The sequence below is a fragment of the Hordeum vulgare genome, chromosome 7H, assembly GCF_904849725.1.
Source record: "Hordeum vulgare subsp. vulgare chromosome 7H, MorexV3_pseudomolecules_assembly, whole genome shotgun sequence".
Classification (NCBI taxonomy): Eukaryota; Viridiplantae; Streptophyta; class Magnoliopsida; order Poales; family Poaceae; genus Hordeum; species Hordeum vulgare.
In genome coordinates, this window is record NC_058524.1 from 250594626 (window position 1) to 250610043 (window position 15418).

General features: G+C 47.7%; 31 non-coding genes and 3 pseudogenes across 31 annotated transcripts; all 34 read right to left on the bottom strand.

The window, feature by feature from the left end:
• Positions 1-15: 15 nt before the first annotated feature.
• On the bottom strand, positions 16-134 carry LOC123414129. The gene has a single exon (XR_006614207.1). It is a non-coding gene; the product is annotated as a 5S ribosomal RNA (ribosomal RNA).
• Positions 135-467: 333 nt separating this feature from the next.
• Positions 468-586, bottom strand: LOC123413797. The gene has a single exon (XR_006613911.1). It is a non-coding gene; the product is annotated as a 5S ribosomal RNA (ribosomal RNA).
• Positions 587-1070: 484 nt separating this feature from the next.
• Positions 1071-1189, bottom strand: LOC123413812. The gene has a single exon (XR_006613926.1). It is a non-coding gene; the product is annotated as a 5S ribosomal RNA (ribosomal RNA).
• Positions 1190-1522: 333 nt separating this feature from the next.
• On the bottom strand, positions 1523-1641 carry LOC123414005. Its single transcript, XR_006614100.1, has one exon. It is a non-coding gene; the product is annotated as a 5S ribosomal RNA (ribosomal RNA).
• A 333-nt stretch (positions 1642-1974) lies between these two features.
• On the bottom strand, positions 1975-2093 carry LOC123413782. The gene has a single exon (XR_006613896.1). It is a non-coding gene; the product is annotated as a 5S ribosomal RNA (ribosomal RNA).
• A 333-nt stretch (positions 2094-2426) lies between these two features.
• Positions 2427-2545, bottom strand: LOC123413813. The gene has a single exon (XR_006613927.1). It is a non-coding gene; the product is annotated as a 5S ribosomal RNA (ribosomal RNA).
• A 333-nt stretch (positions 2546-2878) lies between these two features.
• On the bottom strand, positions 2879-2997 carry LOC123413920. The gene has a single exon (XR_006614025.1). It is a non-coding gene; the product is annotated as a 5S ribosomal RNA (ribosomal RNA).
• A 333-nt stretch (positions 2998-3330) lies between these two features.
• On the bottom strand, positions 3331-3449 carry LOC123414969. The gene has a single exon (XR_006614878.1). It is a non-coding gene; the product is annotated as a 5S ribosomal RNA (ribosomal RNA).
• Positions 3450-3723: 274 nt separating this feature from the next.
• On the bottom strand, positions 3724-3842 carry LOC123414231 (annotated as a pseudogene).
• Positions 3843-4175: 333 nt separating this feature from the next.
• On the bottom strand, positions 4176-4294 carry LOC123414547. The gene has a single exon (XR_006614483.1). It is a non-coding gene; the product is annotated as a 5S ribosomal RNA (ribosomal RNA).
• Positions 4295-4627: 333 nt separating this feature from the next.
• On the bottom strand, positions 4628-4746 carry LOC123413989. Its single transcript, XR_006614085.1, has one exon. It is a non-coding gene; the product is annotated as a 5S ribosomal RNA (ribosomal RNA).
• Positions 4747-5079: 333 nt separating this feature from the next.
• Positions 5080-5198, bottom strand: LOC123413759. Its single transcript, XR_006613873.1, has one exon. It is a non-coding gene; the product is annotated as a 5S ribosomal RNA (ribosomal RNA).
• Positions 5199-5530: 332 nt separating this feature from the next.
• On the bottom strand, positions 5531-5649 carry LOC123414144. The gene has a single exon (XR_006614221.1). It is a non-coding gene; the product is annotated as a 5S ribosomal RNA (ribosomal RNA).
• A 333-nt stretch (positions 5650-5982) lies between these two features.
• On the bottom strand, positions 5983-6101 carry LOC123414705. The gene has a single exon (XR_006614631.1). It is a non-coding gene; the product is annotated as a 5S ribosomal RNA (ribosomal RNA).
• Positions 6102-6433: 332 nt separating this feature from the next.
• LOC123414229 lies at positions 6434-6548 on the bottom strand (annotated as a pseudogene).
• A 333-nt stretch (positions 6549-6881) lies between these two features.
• LOC123413978 lies at positions 6882-7000 on the bottom strand. The gene has a single exon (XR_006614074.1). It is a non-coding gene; the product is annotated as a 5S ribosomal RNA (ribosomal RNA).
• A 333-nt stretch (positions 7001-7333) lies between these two features.
• On the bottom strand, positions 7334-7452 carry LOC123414135. Its single transcript, XR_006614212.1, has one exon. It is a non-coding gene; the product is annotated as a 5S ribosomal RNA (ribosomal RNA).
• Positions 7453-7784: 332 nt separating this feature from the next.
• LOC123413898 lies at positions 7785-7903 on the bottom strand. The gene has a single exon (XR_006614005.1). It is a non-coding gene; the product is annotated as a 5S ribosomal RNA (ribosomal RNA).
• Positions 7904-8236: 333 nt separating this feature from the next.
• Positions 8237-8355, bottom strand: LOC123414055. The gene has a single exon (XR_006614142.1). It is a non-coding gene; the product is annotated as a 5S ribosomal RNA (ribosomal RNA).
• A 473-nt stretch (positions 8356-8828) lies between these two features.
• Positions 8829-8946, bottom strand: LOC123414184. Its single transcript, XR_006614253.1, has one exon. It is a non-coding gene; the product is annotated as a 5S ribosomal RNA (ribosomal RNA).
• A 333-nt stretch (positions 8947-9279) lies between these two features.
• Positions 9280-9398, bottom strand: LOC123414125. The gene has a single exon (XR_006614204.1). It is a non-coding gene; the product is annotated as a 5S ribosomal RNA (ribosomal RNA).
• Positions 9399-9731: 333 nt separating this feature from the next.
• On the bottom strand, positions 9732-9850 carry LOC123413928. Its single transcript, XR_006614032.1, has one exon. It is a non-coding gene; the product is annotated as a 5S ribosomal RNA (ribosomal RNA).
• A 333-nt stretch (positions 9851-10183) lies between these two features.
• Positions 10184-10302, bottom strand: LOC123414025. Its single transcript, XR_006614117.1, has one exon. It is a non-coding gene; the product is annotated as a 5S ribosomal RNA (ribosomal RNA).
• Positions 10303-10635: 333 nt separating this feature from the next.
• LOC123414706 lies at positions 10636-10754 on the bottom strand. Its single transcript, XR_006614632.1, has one exon. It is a non-coding gene; the product is annotated as a 5S ribosomal RNA (ribosomal RNA).
• A 333-nt stretch (positions 10755-11087) lies between these two features.
• LOC123414171 lies at positions 11088-11202 on the bottom strand. The gene has a single exon (XR_006614243.1). It is a non-coding gene; the product is annotated as a 5S ribosomal RNA (ribosomal RNA).
• A 333-nt stretch (positions 11203-11535) lies between these two features.
• On the bottom strand, positions 11536-11654 carry LOC123414657. The gene has a single exon (XR_006614586.1). It is a non-coding gene; the product is annotated as a 5S ribosomal RNA (ribosomal RNA).
• Positions 11655-11987: 333 nt separating this feature from the next.
• LOC123414151 lies at positions 11988-12101 on the bottom strand. Its single transcript, XR_006614225.1, has one exon. It is a non-coding gene; the product is annotated as a 5S ribosomal RNA (ribosomal RNA).
• Positions 12102-12434: 333 nt separating this feature from the next.
• LOC123413777 lies at positions 12435-12553 on the bottom strand. The gene has a single exon (XR_006613890.1). It is a non-coding gene; the product is annotated as a 5S ribosomal RNA (ribosomal RNA).
• Positions 12554-12886: 333 nt separating this feature from the next.
• LOC123414793 lies at positions 12887-13005 on the bottom strand. Its single transcript, XR_006614714.1, has one exon. It is a non-coding gene; the product is annotated as a 5S ribosomal RNA (ribosomal RNA).
• Positions 13006-13338: 333 nt separating this feature from the next.
• Positions 13339-13452, bottom strand: LOC123414218 (annotated as a pseudogene).
• Positions 13453-13785: 333 nt separating this feature from the next.
• On the bottom strand, positions 13786-13904 carry LOC123414970. The gene has a single exon (XR_006614879.1). It is a non-coding gene; the product is annotated as a 5S ribosomal RNA (ribosomal RNA).
• A 333-nt stretch (positions 13905-14237) lies between these two features.
• LOC123414849 lies at positions 14238-14356 on the bottom strand. Its single transcript, XR_006614766.1, has one exon. It is a non-coding gene; the product is annotated as a 5S ribosomal RNA (ribosomal RNA).
• A 333-nt stretch (positions 14357-14689) lies between these two features.
• Positions 14690-14803, bottom strand: LOC123414152. Its single transcript, XR_006614226.1, has one exon. It is a non-coding gene; the product is annotated as a 5S ribosomal RNA (ribosomal RNA).
• A 333-nt stretch (positions 14804-15136) lies between these two features.
• LOC123413931 lies at positions 15137-15255 on the bottom strand. The gene has a single exon (XR_006614034.1). It is a non-coding gene; the product is annotated as a 5S ribosomal RNA (ribosomal RNA).
• Between the last annotated feature and the right edge of the window lie 163 nt (positions 15256-15418).

The window sequence follows — 15418 nt, forward strand, 5'->3', positions numbered from 1 at the left end:
AAATATTTAAAAAGGGTAAAGCAACACGAGGACTTCCCACGAGGTCACCAATCCTAGTACTACTCTCGCCCAAGCACGCTTAACTTTGGAGTTGTGATGGGATCCAATGTTTTAGTGCTGGTATGATCGCATCCGACATGCAACTATCTATTTGTTCCTTATGCTTGCCCCTCCCGTGTCCATTGCCACATTTGCCTCGACAACGGAGACGAGTTTAACACAAGAAGTTCACCGCTTCCTCTCTACCCCGACAACACGAGCACCGCCACGACCTCTGTGACTTTTCCCACCGCGCTTGACACCCAACGCCGCCGCCCCTAGACACGTCAACAATGAGACGCAGGCTAAAACATATCACAAACGTCAAATATAAGAAAACTAGTAGACGTCAAAAATAAGAAAAGGAGGTCATATAGATCTCGCTCCCGCGTCATCCTTGTCACGTGGCGCAAAAATATTTATAAAGGGGAATGCAAGAGGAGGACTTCCCAGGAGGTCACCCATCCTAGTACTACTCTCGCCCAAGCAAGCTTAACTTCGGAGTTCTGATGGGATCCGATGCTTTAGTGCTGGTATGATCGCATCCGACATGCAACTATCTATTTGTTCCTGATGCTTGCCCCTCCCGTGTCCATTGCCACATTTGCCTCGACAACGGAGATGAGTTTAACACAAGAATTTCACCGCTCCCTCTCTAACCCGACAACACGAGCACCGCCACAACCTCTGTGACTTTTACCACCACGCTTGGCACCCAACGACGCCGCCCCTAGACACGTCAACAATGAGACGCAAGCTAAAACATATCACAAACGTCAAAAATACGAAAACTAGTAAACGTCAAAAATAAGAAAACGAGGTCATATAGATCACGCTCCCGCGTCATCCTTGTCACGTGGCGCAAAAATATTTAAAAAGGGTAAAGCAAGACGACAATGAGACGCAAGCTAAAACATATCACAAACGTCAAAAATAAGAAAACTAGTAAACGTCAAAAATAAGAAAACGAGGTCAGATAGATCACGCTCCCGCATCATCCTTGTCACGTGGCGCAAAAATATTTAAAAAGGGTAAAGCAACACGAGGACTTCCCACGAGGTCACCAATCCTAGTACTACTCTCGCCCAAGCACGCTTAACTTTGGAGTTCTGATGGGATCCAATGTTTTAGTGCTGGTATGATCGCATCCGACATGCAACTATCTATTTGTTCCTTATGCTTGCCCCTCCCGTGTCCATTGCCACATTTGCCTCGACAACGGAGACGAGTTTAACACAAGAATTTCACCGCTTCCTCTCTACCCCGACAACACGAGCACCGCCACGACCTCTGTTACTTTTCCCACCGCGCTTGACACCCAACGCCGCCGCCCCTAGACACGTCAACAATGAGACGCAGGCTAAAACATATCACAAACGTCAAATATAAGAAAACTAGTAGACGTCAAAAATAAGAAAAGGAGGTCATATAGATCTCGCTCCCGCGTCATCCTTGTCACGTGGCGCAAAAATATTTATAAAGGGGAATGCAAGAGGAGGACTTCCCAGGAGGTCACCCATCCTAGTACTACTCTCGCCCAAGCAAGCTTAACTTCGGAGTTCTGATCGGATCCGATGCTTTAGTGCTGGTATGATCGCATCCGACATGCAACTATCTATTTGTTCCTGATGCTTGCCCCTCCCGTGTCCATTGCCACATTTGCCTCGACAACGGAGATGAGTTTAACACAAGAATTTCACCGCTCCCTCTCTAACCCGACAACACGAGCACCGCCACAACCTCTGTGACTTTTACCACCACACTTGGCACCCAACGACGCCGCCCCTAGACACGTCAACAATGAGACGCAAGCTAAAACATATCACAAACGCCAAAAATACGAAAACTAGTAAACGTCAAAAATAAGAAAACGAGGTCATATAGATCACGCTCCCGCGTCATCCTTGTCACGTGGCGCAAAAATATTTAAAAAGGGTAAAGCAAGACGAGGACTTCCTAGGAGGTCACCCATCCTAGTACTACTCTCGCCCAAGCACGCTTAACTTCGGAGTTCTGATGGGATTCGGTGCTTTAGTGCTGGTATGATCGCATCCGACATGCAACTATCTATTTGTTCCTTATGCTTGCCCCTCCCGTGTCCATTGCCACATTTGCCTCGACAACGGAGACGAGTTTAAAACAAGAATTTCACCGCTCCCTCTCTACCCCGACAACACGAGCACCGCCACGACCTCTGTGACTTTTCCCACCGCGCTTGACACCCAACGATGCCGCCCCTAGACACGTCAACAATGAGACGCAAGCTAAAACATATCACAAACGTCAAAAATAAGAAAACTAGTAAACGTCAAAAATAAGAATACGAGGTCGTATAGATCACGCTTCCGCGTCGTCCTCGTCACGTGGCGCAAAAATATTCAAAAAGAGGAATGCAACACGAGGACTTCCCAAGAGGTCACCCATCCTAGTACTAATCTCGCCCAAGCACGCTTAAATTTGGAGTTCTGATGGGATCCGGTGCTTTAGTGCTTGTATGATCGCATCTGACATGCAACTATATATTTGTTCCTTATGCTTGCCCCTCCCGAGTCCATTGCCAGATTTGCCTCGACAACGGAGAGTAGTTTAACACAAGAATTTCACCGCTCCCTCTCTACCCCGACAACACGAGCACCGCCACGACCTGTGTGACTTTTCCCACCGCGCTTGACACCCAACGACGCCGCCCCTAGACTCGTCAGCAATCAGACGCAAGCTAAAACATATCACAAACGTCAAAAATAAGAAAACTAGTAAACGTCAAAAATAAGAAAACGAGGTCATCTAGATCACGCTCCCGCGTCATCCTTGTCATGTGGCGCAAAAATATTTAAAAAGGGGAATGCAACACCAGGACTTCCTAGGAGGTCACCCATCCTAGTACTACTCTCGCCCTAGCACGCTTAACTCTGGAGTTCTGATGGGATCCGATGCTTTATTGCTGGTATGATCGCATCCAACATGCAACTATCAATTTGTTCCTGATGCTTGCCCCTCCCGTGTCCATTGCCACATTTGCCTCGACAACGGAGACGAGTTTAAAACAAGAATTTCACCGCTCCCTCTCTACCCCGACAACACGAGCACCGCCATGACCTCTGTGACTTCTCCCACCGCGCTTGACACCCAACGAAGCCGCCCCTAGACACGTCAACAATGAGACGCAAGCTAAAACATATCACAAATGTCAAAAATAAGAAAACTAGTAAACGTAAAAAATAAGAAAACGAGGTAATATAGATCACGCTCCCGCGTCATCCTTGTCACATGGTGCAAAAATATTTAAAAAGGGGAATGCAACACGAGGACTTCCCGGGAGGTCACCCATCCTAGTACTACTATCGCCCAAGCAGGCTTAACTTTGGAGTTCTGACGGGATCCGGTGCTTCATTGCTGGTATGATCGCATCCGACATGCAACTATCTATTTGTTCATTATGCTTGCCCCTCCCGTGTCCATTGCCACATTTGCCTCGACAACGGAGACGAGTTTAACACAAGAATTTCACCGCGCTTGACACCCAACGACGCCGCCTCTAGACACGTCAACAATGAGACGCAAGCTAAAACATATCACAAACGTCAAAAATAAGAAAACTAGTAAACATCAAAAATAAGAAAACGAGGTCATATAGATCACGCTCCCGCGTCATCCTTGTCACGTGGCGCAAAAATATTTAAAAGGGGAATACAACACGAGGACTTCCTAGGACTTCACCCATCCTACTACTACTCTCGCCCAAGCAAGCTTAACTTCGGAGTTTTGCTGGGATCCGGTGCTTTAGTGCCGGTATGATCGCATCCGACATGCAACTATCTATTTGTTCCTTATGCTTGCCCCTCCCGTGTCCATTGCCACATTTACCTCGACAACGGAGACGAGTTTAACACAAGAATTTCACCGCTCCGTCTCTACCCCGACAACACGAGCACCGCCACGACCTCTATGACTTTTCCCACCGCGCTTGACACCCAACGACGCCGCGCCTAGACACGTCAACAATGAGACGCAAGCTAAAACATATCACAAACGTCAAAAATATGAAAACTAGTAAACGTCAAAAATAAGAAAACGAGGTCATACAGATCACGCTCCCGCGTCATCCTTGTCACGTGGCGCAAAAAAATTTAAAAAGGGGAATGCAACACGAGGACTTCCCAAGAGGTCACCCAGCCTAGTACTACTCTCGCCCAAGCACGCTTAACTTCGGAGTTCTGATGGGATACGGTGCTTTAGTGCTGGTATGATCGCATCCAACATGCAACTATCTATTTGTTCCTTATGCTTGCCCCTCCCGTGTCCATTGCCACATTTGCCTCGACAACGGAGACGAGTTTAACACAAGAATTTCACCGCTCCCTCTCTACCCCGACAACACGAGCACCGCCACGACCTCTGTGACTTTTCCCACCGCGCTTGACACCCAACGACGCCGCCCCTAGACACGTCAACAATGAGACGCAAGCTAAAACATATCACAAACGTCAAATATAAGAAAACTAGTAGACGTCAAAAATAAGAAAACGAGGTCATATAGATCACGCTCCCGCGTCATCCTTGTCACGTTGCGCAAAAATATTTATAAAGGGGAAGGCAACATGAGGACTTCCCAGGAGGTCAACCATCCTAGTACTACTCTTGCCCAAGCACACTTAACTTCGGAGTTCTCATGGGATCCGATGCTTTAGTGCTGGTATGATCGCATCCGACATGCAACTATCTATTTGTTCCTAATGCTTGCCCCTCCCGTGTCCATTGCCACATTTGCCTCGACAACGGAGACGAGTTTAACACAAGAATTTCACCGCTCCCTCTCTACCCCGACAACACGAACACCGCCACGACCTCTGTGACTTTTCCCACCGAGCTTGACACCCAACGACGCCGCCCCTAGACACGTCAACAATCAGACGCAAGCTAAAACATATCACAAACGTCAAAAATAAGAAAACTAGTAAACGTCAAAAATAAGAAAACGAGGTCATATAGATCACGCTCCCGCGTCATCCTTGTCACGTGGCGCAAAAATATTTAAAAAGGGGAATGCAACACGAGGACTTACCAAGAGGTCACCCATCCTAGTACTACTCTCGCCCTAGCACGCTTAATTTCCGAGTTCTAATGGGATCCGGTGCTTTAGTGCTGGTATGATCGCATCCGACATGCAACTATCTATTTGTTCCTTATGCTTGCCCCTCCCGGTCCATTGCCACATTTGCCTCGACAACGGAGACGAGTTTAACACAAGAATTTCACCGCTCCCTCTCTACCCCGACAACACGAGCACCACCACGACATTTGTGACTTTTCCCACCGCGCTTGACACCCAACGACGCCGCCCCTAGACACGTCAACAATGAGACGCAAGCTAAAACATATCACAAACGTCAAATATAAGAAAACTAGTAAACGTCAAAAACAAGAAAACGAGGTAATATAGATCACGCTCCCGCGTCATCCTTGTCATGTTGCGCAAAAATATTTATAAAGGGGAATGCAACATGAGGACTTCCCAAGAAGTCACCCATCCTAGTACTACTCTTCCCCAAGCACGCTTAACTTCGGAGTTCTAATGGGATCCAGTGCTTTGTTGCTGCTATGATCGCATCCGACATGCAACTATCTATTTGTTCCTAATGCTTGCCCCTCCCGTGTCCATTGCCACATTTGCCTCGACAACGGAGACGAGTTTAACACAAGAATTTCACCGCTCCCTCTCTACCCCGACAACACTAGCACCGCCACGACCTCTGTGACTTTTCCCACCGCGCTTGACACCCAACGACGCCGCCCCTAGACACGTCAACAATGAGACGCAAGCTAAAACATATCACAAACGTCAAAAATAAGAAAACTAGTAAACGTCAAAAATAAGAAAACGAGGTCATATAGATCACGCTCTCGCGTCATCCTTGTCACGTGGCGCAAAAATATTTAAAAAGGGGAATGCAACACGACGAATTCCCACGAGGTCACCCATCCTAGTACTACTCTCGCCCAAGCATGCTTAACTTCGGAGTTCTGATGGGATCCGGTGCTTTATTGCTGGTATGATCACATCCGACATGCAACTATCTATTTGTTCCTTATGCTTGCCCCTTCTGTGTCCATTGCCACATTTTCCTCGACAACGGAGACGAGTTTAACACAAGAATTTCACCGCTTCCTCTCTACCCGACAACACGAGCACCACCACGACATCTGTGACTTTTCCCACCGCGCTTGACACCCAACGACGCCGCCCCTAGACACGTCAACAATGAGACGCAAGCTAAAACATATCACAAACGTCAAAACTAAGAAAACTAGTGAACGTCAAAAATAAGAAAACGAGGTCATATAGATCACACTCTCGCGTCATCCTTGTCACGTGGCGCAAAAATATTTAAAAAGGGGAATGCAACACGAGGACTTCCCAGGAGGTCACCCATCCTAGTACTACTCTCTCCCACGCTTAACTTTAGAGTTCTGATGGGATCCGGTGCTTTAGTGCTCGTATGATCGCATCCGACATGCAACTATCTATTTTATCCTTATGCTTGCCCCTCCCGTGTCCATTGCCACATTTGCCTCGACAACGGAGACGAGTTTAAAACAAGAATTTCACCGCTCCCTCTCTACCCCGACAACACGAGCACCGCCACGACCTCTGTGACTTTTCCCACCGTGCTTGACACCCAACGACGCCGCCCCTAGACACGTCAACAATGAGACGCAAGCTAAAACATATCACAAACGTCAAAAATAAGAAAACTAGTAAACGTCAAAAATAAGAATACGAGGTCGTATAGATCACGCTCCCGCGTCATCCTCGTCACGTGGCGCAAAAATATTCAAAAAGAGGAATGCAACACGAGGACTTCCCAAGAGGTCACCCATCCTAGTACTAATGTCGCCCAAGCACGCTTAAATTTGGAGTTCTGATGGGATCCGGTGCTTTAGTGCTTGTATGATCGCATCCGACATGCAACTATCTATTTGTTCCTTATGCTTGCCCCTCCCGAGTCCATTGCCACATTTGCCTCGACAACGGAGACGAGTTTAACACAAGAATTTCACCGCTCCCTCTCTACCCCGAAAACACGAGCACCGCCACGACCTGTGTGACTTTTCCCACCACGCTTGACACCCAACGACGCCGCCCCTAGACACGTCAACAATCAGACGCAAGCTAAAACATATCACAAACGTCAAAAATAAGAAAACTAGTAAACGTCAAAAATAAGAAAACGAGGTCATATAGATCACGCTCCCGCGTCATCCTTGTCACGTGGCGCAGAAATATTTAAAAAGGGGAATGGAACACCAGGACTTCCTAGGAGGTCACCCATCCTAGTACTACTCTCGCCCTAGCACGCTTAACTCTGGAGTTCTGATGGGATCCGATGCTTTATTGCTGGTATGATCGCATCCAACATGCAACTATCAATTTGTTCCTGATGCTTGCCCCTCCCGTGTCCATTGCCACATTTGCCTCGACAACGGAGACGAGTTTAAAACAAGAATTTCACCGCTCCCTCTCTACCCCGACAACACGAGCACCGCCATGACCTCTGTGACTTCTCCCACCGCGCTTGACACCCAACGACACCGCCCCTAGACACGTCAACAATGAGACGCAAGCTAAAACATATCACAAACGTCAAAAATAAGAAAACTAGTAAACATCAAAAATAAGAAAACGAGGTCATATAGATCACGATCCCGCGTCATCCTTGTCACGTGGCGCAAAAATATTTAAATGGGGAATACAACACGAGGACTTCCCAGGAGGTCACCCATCCTAGTACTACTCTCGCCCAAGCAAGCTTAACTTCAGAGTTTTGCTGGGATCCGGTGCTTTAGTGCTGGTATGATCGCATCCGACATGCAACTATCAATTTGTTCCTTATGCTTGCCCCTCCCGTGTCCATTGCCACATTTGCCTCGACAACGGAGACGAGTTTAACACAAGAATTTCACCGCTCCCTCTCTACCCTGACAACACGAGCACCGCCACGACCTCTATGACTTTTCCCACCGCGCTTGACACCCAACGACGCCGCGCCTAGACACGTCAACAATGAGACGCAAGCTAAAACATATCACAAACGTCAAAAATAAGAAAACTCGTAAACGTCAAAAATAAGAAAAGGAGGTAATATAGATCACGCTCCCGCGTCATCCTTGTCACGTGGCGCAAAAATATTTAAAAAGGGGAATGCAACACGAGGACTTCCCAGGAGGTCACCCATCCTAGTACTACTTTCGCACAAGCACGCTTAACTTCAGAGTTTTGATGGGATCCAGTGCTTTATTGCCGGTATGATCGCATCCGACATGCAACTATCTATTTGTTCCTTATGCTTGCCCCTCCCGTGTCCATTGCCACATTTGCCTCGACAACGGAGACAAGTTTAACACAAGAATTTCACCGCTTCCTCTCTACCCCGACAACTCGAGCACCGCCAAGACCTCTATGACTTTTCCCACCGCGCTTGACACCCAACGACGGCGCCCCTAGACACGTCAACAATGAGACGCAAGCTAAAATATATCAGAAACGTCAAAAATAAGAAAACTAGTAAACGTCAAAAATAAGAAAACGAGGTCATATAGATCACGCTCCCGCGTCATCCTTGTCACGTGGCGCAAAAAAATTTAAAAAGGGGAATTGTCACGTGGCGCAAAAAAATTTAAAAAGGGGAATTGTCACGTGGCGCAAAAAAATTTAAAAAGGGGAATTGTCACGTGGCGCAAAAAAATTTAAAAAGGGGAATTGTCACGTGGCGCAAAAAAATTTAAAAAGGGGAATGCAACACGAGGACTTCCCAAGAGGTCACCCATCCTAGTACTACTCTCGCCAAAGCACGCTTAATTCGGGGTTCTGATGGGATGCGGTGCTTTAGTGCTGGTATGATCGCATCCAACATGCAACTATCTATTTGTTCCTTATGCTTGCCCCTCCCGTGTCCATTGCCACATTTGCCTCGACAACGGAGACGAGTTTAACACAAGAATTTCACCGCTCCCTCTCTACCCCGACAACACGAGCACCGCCACGACCTCTGTGACTTTTCCCACCGCGCTTGACACCCAACGACGCCGCCCCTAGACACGTCAACAATGAGACGCAAGCTAAAACATATCACAAACGTCAAATATAAGAAAACTAGTAGACGTCAAAAATAAGAAAACGAGGTCATATAGATCACGCTCCCGCGTCATCCTGGTCACGTTGCGCAAAAATATTTAAAAAGGGGAAGGCAACATGAGGACTTCCCAGGAGGTCACCCATCCTAGTACTACTCTTGCCCAAGTACACTTAACTTCGGAGTTCTCATGGGATCTGATGCTTTAGTGCTGGTATGATCGCATCCGACATGCAACTATCTATTTGTTCCTAATGCTTGCCCCTCCCGTGTCCATTGCCACATTTGCCTCGACAACGGAGACTAGTTTAACACAAGAATTTCACCGCTCCCTCTCTACCCCGACAACACGAGCACCGCCACGACCTCTGTGACTTTTCCCACCGAGCTTGACACCCAACGACGCCGCCCCTAGACACGTCAACAATGAGACGCAAGCTAAAACATATCACAAACGTCAAAAATAAGAATACTTGTAAACGTCAAAAATAAGAAAACGAGGTCATATAGATCACGCTCCCGCGTCATCCTTGTCACGTGGCGCAAAAATATTTAAAAAGGGGAATGCAACACGAGGACTTACCAAGAGGTCACCCATCCTAGTACTACTCTCGCCCAAGCATGCTTAATTTCCGAGTTCTAATGGGATCCGGTGCTTTAGTGCTGGTATGATCGCATCCGACATGCAACTATCTATTTGTTCCTTATGCTTGCCCCTCCCGTGTCCATTGCCACATTTGCCTCAACAACGGAGACGAGTTTAACACAAGAATTTCACCGCTCCCTCTCTACCCCGACAACACGAGCACCACCACGACATCTGTGACTTTTCCCACCGCGCTTGACACCCAACGACGTCGCCCCTAGACACGTCAACAATGAGACGCAAGCTAAAACATATCACAAACGTCAAATATAAGAAAACTAGTAAACGTCAAAAATAAGAAAACGAGGTAATATAGATCACGCTCCCGCGTCATCCTTGTCACGTTGCGCAAAAATATTTATAAAGGGGAATGCAACATGAGGACTTCCCAGGAGGTCACCCATCCTAGTACTACTCTTCCCCAAGCACGCTTAACTTCGGAGTTCCAATGGGATCCAGTGCTTTATTGCTGCTATGATCGCATCCGACATGCAACTATCTATTTGTTCCTAATGCTTGCCCCTCCCATGTCCATTGCCACATTTGCCTCGACAACGGAGACGAGTTTAACACAAGAATTTCACCGCTCCCTCTTTACCCCGACAACACGAGCACCGCCATGACCTCTGTGACTTCTCCCACCGCGCTTGACACCCAACGACGCCGCCCCTAGACACGTCAACAATGAGACGCAAGCTAAAACATATCACAAACGTCAAAAATAAGAAAACTAGTAAACGTCAAAAATAAGAAAACGAGGTCATATAGATCACGCTCTCGCGTCATCCTTGTCACGTGGCGCAAAAATATTTAAAAAGGGGAATGCAACACGACGAATTCCCACGAGGTCACCCATCCTAGTACTACTCTCGCCCAAGCATGCTTAACTTCGGAGTTCTGATGGGATCCGGTGCTTTATTGCTGGTATGATCACATCCCACATGCAACTATCTATTTGTTCCTTATGCTTGCCCCTTCCGTGTCCATTGCCACATTTGCCTCGACAACGGAGACGAGTTTAACACAAGAATTTCACCGCTTCCTCTCTACCCCGACAACACGAGCACCGCCACGACATCTATGACTTTTCCCACCGCGCTTGACACCCAACGACGCCGCCCCTAGACACGTCAACAATGAGACGCAAGCTAAAACATATCACAAACGTCAAAAATAAGAAAACTAGTGAACGTCAAAAATAAGAAAACGAGGTCATATAGATCACACTCTCGCGTCATCCTTGTCACGTGGCGCAAAAATATTTAAAAAGGGGAATGCAACACGAGGACTTCCCAGGAGGTCACCCATCCTAGTACTACTCTCGCCCACGCTTAACTTTAGAGTTCTGATGGGATCCGGTGCTTTAGTGCTCGTATGATCGCATCCGACATGCAACTATCTATTTTATCCTTATGCTTGCCCCTCCCGTGTCCATTGCCACATTTGCCTCGACAACGGAGACGAGTTTAAAACAAGAATTTCACCGCTCCCTCTATACCCCGACAACACGAGCACCGCCACGACCTCTGTGACTTTTCCCACCGCGCTTGACACCCAACGACGCCGCCCCTAGAAACGTCATAAATGAGACGCAAGCAAAGGCATATCACGAACGTCAAAAATAAGAAAACTAGTAAACGTGAAAAATAAGAAAACGAGGTCAAATAGATCACGCTCCCGCATCATCCTTGTCACGTGGTACAAAAATATTTAAAAAGGGGAAAGCAACACGAGGACTTCCCAGGAGGTCGCCAATCCTAGTACTACTCTCGCCCAAGCACGCTTAACTTCGGAGTTCTGATGGGATCCGGTGCTTTAGTGCTGGTATGATCGCATCCGACATGCAACTATCTATTTGTTCCTTATGCTTGCCCCTCCCGTGTCCATTGCCACATTTGCCTCGACAACGGAGACGAGTTTAACACAAGAATTCCACCGATCCCTCTCTACCCTGACAACACGAGCAACGCCACGACCTCTGTGACTTTTCCCACCGCGCTTGACACCCAACGACGCCGCCCCTAGACACGTCAACAATGAGACGCAAGTTAAAACATATCACAAACGTCAAAAATAAGAAAACTAGTAAACGTCAAAAATAAGAAAACGAGGTCATATAGATCACGCTCCCGCGTCATCCTTGTCACGTGGCGCAAAAATATTTAAAAAGGGGAATGCAACACGAGGACTTCCCACGACCCATCCTAGTACTACTCTCGCCCAAGCACGCTTAACTTCGGAGTTCTGATGGGATCCTGTGCTTTAGTGCTCGTATGATCGCATCCGACATGCAACTATCTATTTGTTCCTTATGCTTGCCCCTCCCGTGTCCATTGCCACATTTGCCTCGACAACGGAGACGAGTTTAACACAAGAATTTCACCGCTCCCTCTCTACCCCGACAACCCGAGCACCGCCACGACCTCTGTGACTTTTCCCACCGCGCTTGACACCCAACGACGCCGCCCCTAGACACGTCCACAATGAGACGCAAGCTAAAACATATCACAAACGTCAAAAATAAAAAAACTAGTAAATGTCAAAAATAATAAAACGAGGTAATATAGATCACGCTCCCGCGTCATCCTTGTCACGTGGCGCAAAAATATTTAAAAAGGGGAATGCAACACGACGACTTCCCAGGAGGTCACCCATCCTAGTACTACTCTCGCCCAAGCACGCCTAACTTCGGAGTTCTGATGGGATCCGGTGCTTTAGTGGTGGTATGATCGCACCCGACATGCAACTATCTATTTGTTCCTTATGCTTGCCCCTCCCGTGTCCATTGCCACATTTGCCTCGACAACGGAGACGAGTTTAACACAAGAATTTCACCTCTCCCTCTCTACCCCGACAACACGAGCACCGCCACGACATCTGTGACTTTTCCCACCGCGCTTGACACCCAACGACGCCGCCCCTAGACACGTCAACAATGAGACGCAAGCTAAAACATATCACAAACGTCAAAAATAAGAAAACCAGTAAACGTCAAAAATAAGAAAACGAGGTCATATAGATCACGCTCCCGCATCATCCTTGTCACGTGGCGCAAAAATATTTAAAAAGGGGAATGCAACCCGACGACTTCCCAAGAGGTCACCCATCCTAGTACTACTCTCGCCCAAGCACGCTTAACTTCGGAGTTCTGATGGGATCCGGTGCTTTATTGCTGGTATGATCGCATCCGGCATGCAACTATCTATTTGTTCCTTATGCTTGCCCCTTCCGTGTCCATTGCCACATTTGCGTCGATAGCGGAGACGAGTTTAACACAAGAATTTCACCGCTCCCTCTCTACCCCGACAACACTAGCACCGCCACGACATCTGTGACTTTTCCCACCGCGCTTGACACCCAACAACGCCGCCCCTAGACACGTCAACAATGAGACGCAAGCTAAAACATATCACAAACGTCAAAAATAAGAAAACTAGTAAACGTCAAAAATAAGAAAACGAGGTCATATAGATCACGCTCCCGCGTCATCCTTGTCACGTGGCGCAAAAATATTTAAAAAGGGGAATGCAACACGAGGACTTCCCACGACCCATCCTAGTACTACTCTCGCCCAAGCACGCTTAACTTCGGAGTTCTGATGGGATCATGTGCTTTAGTGCTCGTATGATCGCATCCGACATGCAACTATCTATTTGTTCCTTATGCTTGCCCCTCCCGTGTCCATTGCCACATTTGCCTCGACAACGGAGACGAGTTTAACACAAGAATTTCACCGCTCCCTCTCTACCCCGTCAACCCGAGCACCGCCACGACCTCTGTGACTTTTCCCACCGCGCTTGACACCCAACGACGCCGCCCCTAGACACGTCAACAATGAGACGCAAGCTAAAACATATCACAAACGTCAAAAATAAAAAAACTAGTAAATGTCAAAAATAATAAAACGAGGTAATATAGATCACGCTCCCGCGTCATCCTTGTCACGTGGCGCAAAAATATTTAAAAAGGGGAATGCAACACGACGACTTCCCAGGAGGTCACCCATCCTAGTACTACTCTCGCCCAAGCACGCCTAACTTCGGAGTTCTGATGGGATCCGGTGCTTTAGTGGTGGTATGATCGCATCCGACATGCAACTATCTATTTGTTCCTTATGCTTGCCCCTCCCGTGTCCATTGCCACATTTGCCTCGACAACGGAGACGAGTTTAACACAAGAATTTCACCTCTCCCTCTCTACCCCGACAACACGAGCACCGCCACGACATCTGTGACTTTTCCCACCGCGCTTGACACCCAACGACGCTGCCCCTAGACACGTCAACAATGAGACGCAAGCTAAAACATATCACAAACGTCAAAAATAAGAAAACCAGTAAACGTCAAAAATAAGAAAACGAGGTCATATAGATAACGCTCCCGCATCATCCTTGTCACGTGGCGCAAAAATATTTAAAAAGGGGAATGCAACACGACGACTTCCCAAGAGGTCACCCATCCTAGTACTACTCTCGCCCAAGTACGCTTAACTTCGGAGTTCTGATGGGATCCGGTGCTTTATTGCTGGTATGATCGCATCCGGCATGCAACTATCTATTTGTTCCTTATGCTTGCCCCTTCCGTGTCCATTGCCACATTTGCGTCGATAGCGGAGACGAGTTTAACACAAGAATTTCACCGCTCCCTCTCTACCCCGACAACACTAGCACCGCCACGACATCTGTGACTTTTCCCACCGCGCTTGACACCCAACAACGCCGCCCCTAGACACGTCAACAATGAGACGCAAGCTAAAACATATCACAAACGTCAAAAATAAGAAAACTAGTAAACGTCAAAAATAAGAAAACGAGGTCATATAGATCACGCTCCCGCGTCATCCTTGTCACGTGGCGCAAAAATATTTAAAAAGGGGAATGCAACACGAGGACTTCCCACGACCCATCCTAGTACTACTCTCGCCCAAGCACGCTTAACTTCGGAGTTCTGATGGGATCCTGTGCTTTAGTGCTCGTATGATCGCATCCGACATGCAACTATCTATTTGTTCCTTATGCTTGCCCCTCCCGTGTCCATTGCCACATTTGCCTCGACAACGGAGACGAGTTTAACACAAGAATTTCACCGCTCCCTCTCTACCCCGACAACCCGAGCACCGCCACGACCTCTGTGACTTTTCCCACCGCGCTTGACACCCAACGACGCCGCCCCTAGACACGTCAACAATGAGACGCAAGCTAAAACATATCACAAACGTCAAAAATAAAAAAACTAGTAAATGTCAAAAATAATAAAACGAGGTAATATAGATCACGCTCCCGCGTCATCGTTGTCACGTGGCGCAAAAATATTTAAAAAGGGGAATGCAACACGACGACTTCCCAGGAGGTCACCCATCCTAGTACTACTCTCGCCCAAGCACGCCTAAGTTCGGAGTTCTGATGGGATCCGGTGCTTTAGTGGTGGTATGATCGCATCCGACATGCAACTATCTATTTGTTCCTTATGCTTGCCCCTCCCGTGTCCATTGCCACATTTGCCTCGACAACGGAGACGAGTTTAACACAAGAATTTCACCTCTCCCTCTCTACCCCGACAACACGAGCACCGCCACGACATCTGTGACTTTTCCCACCGCGCTT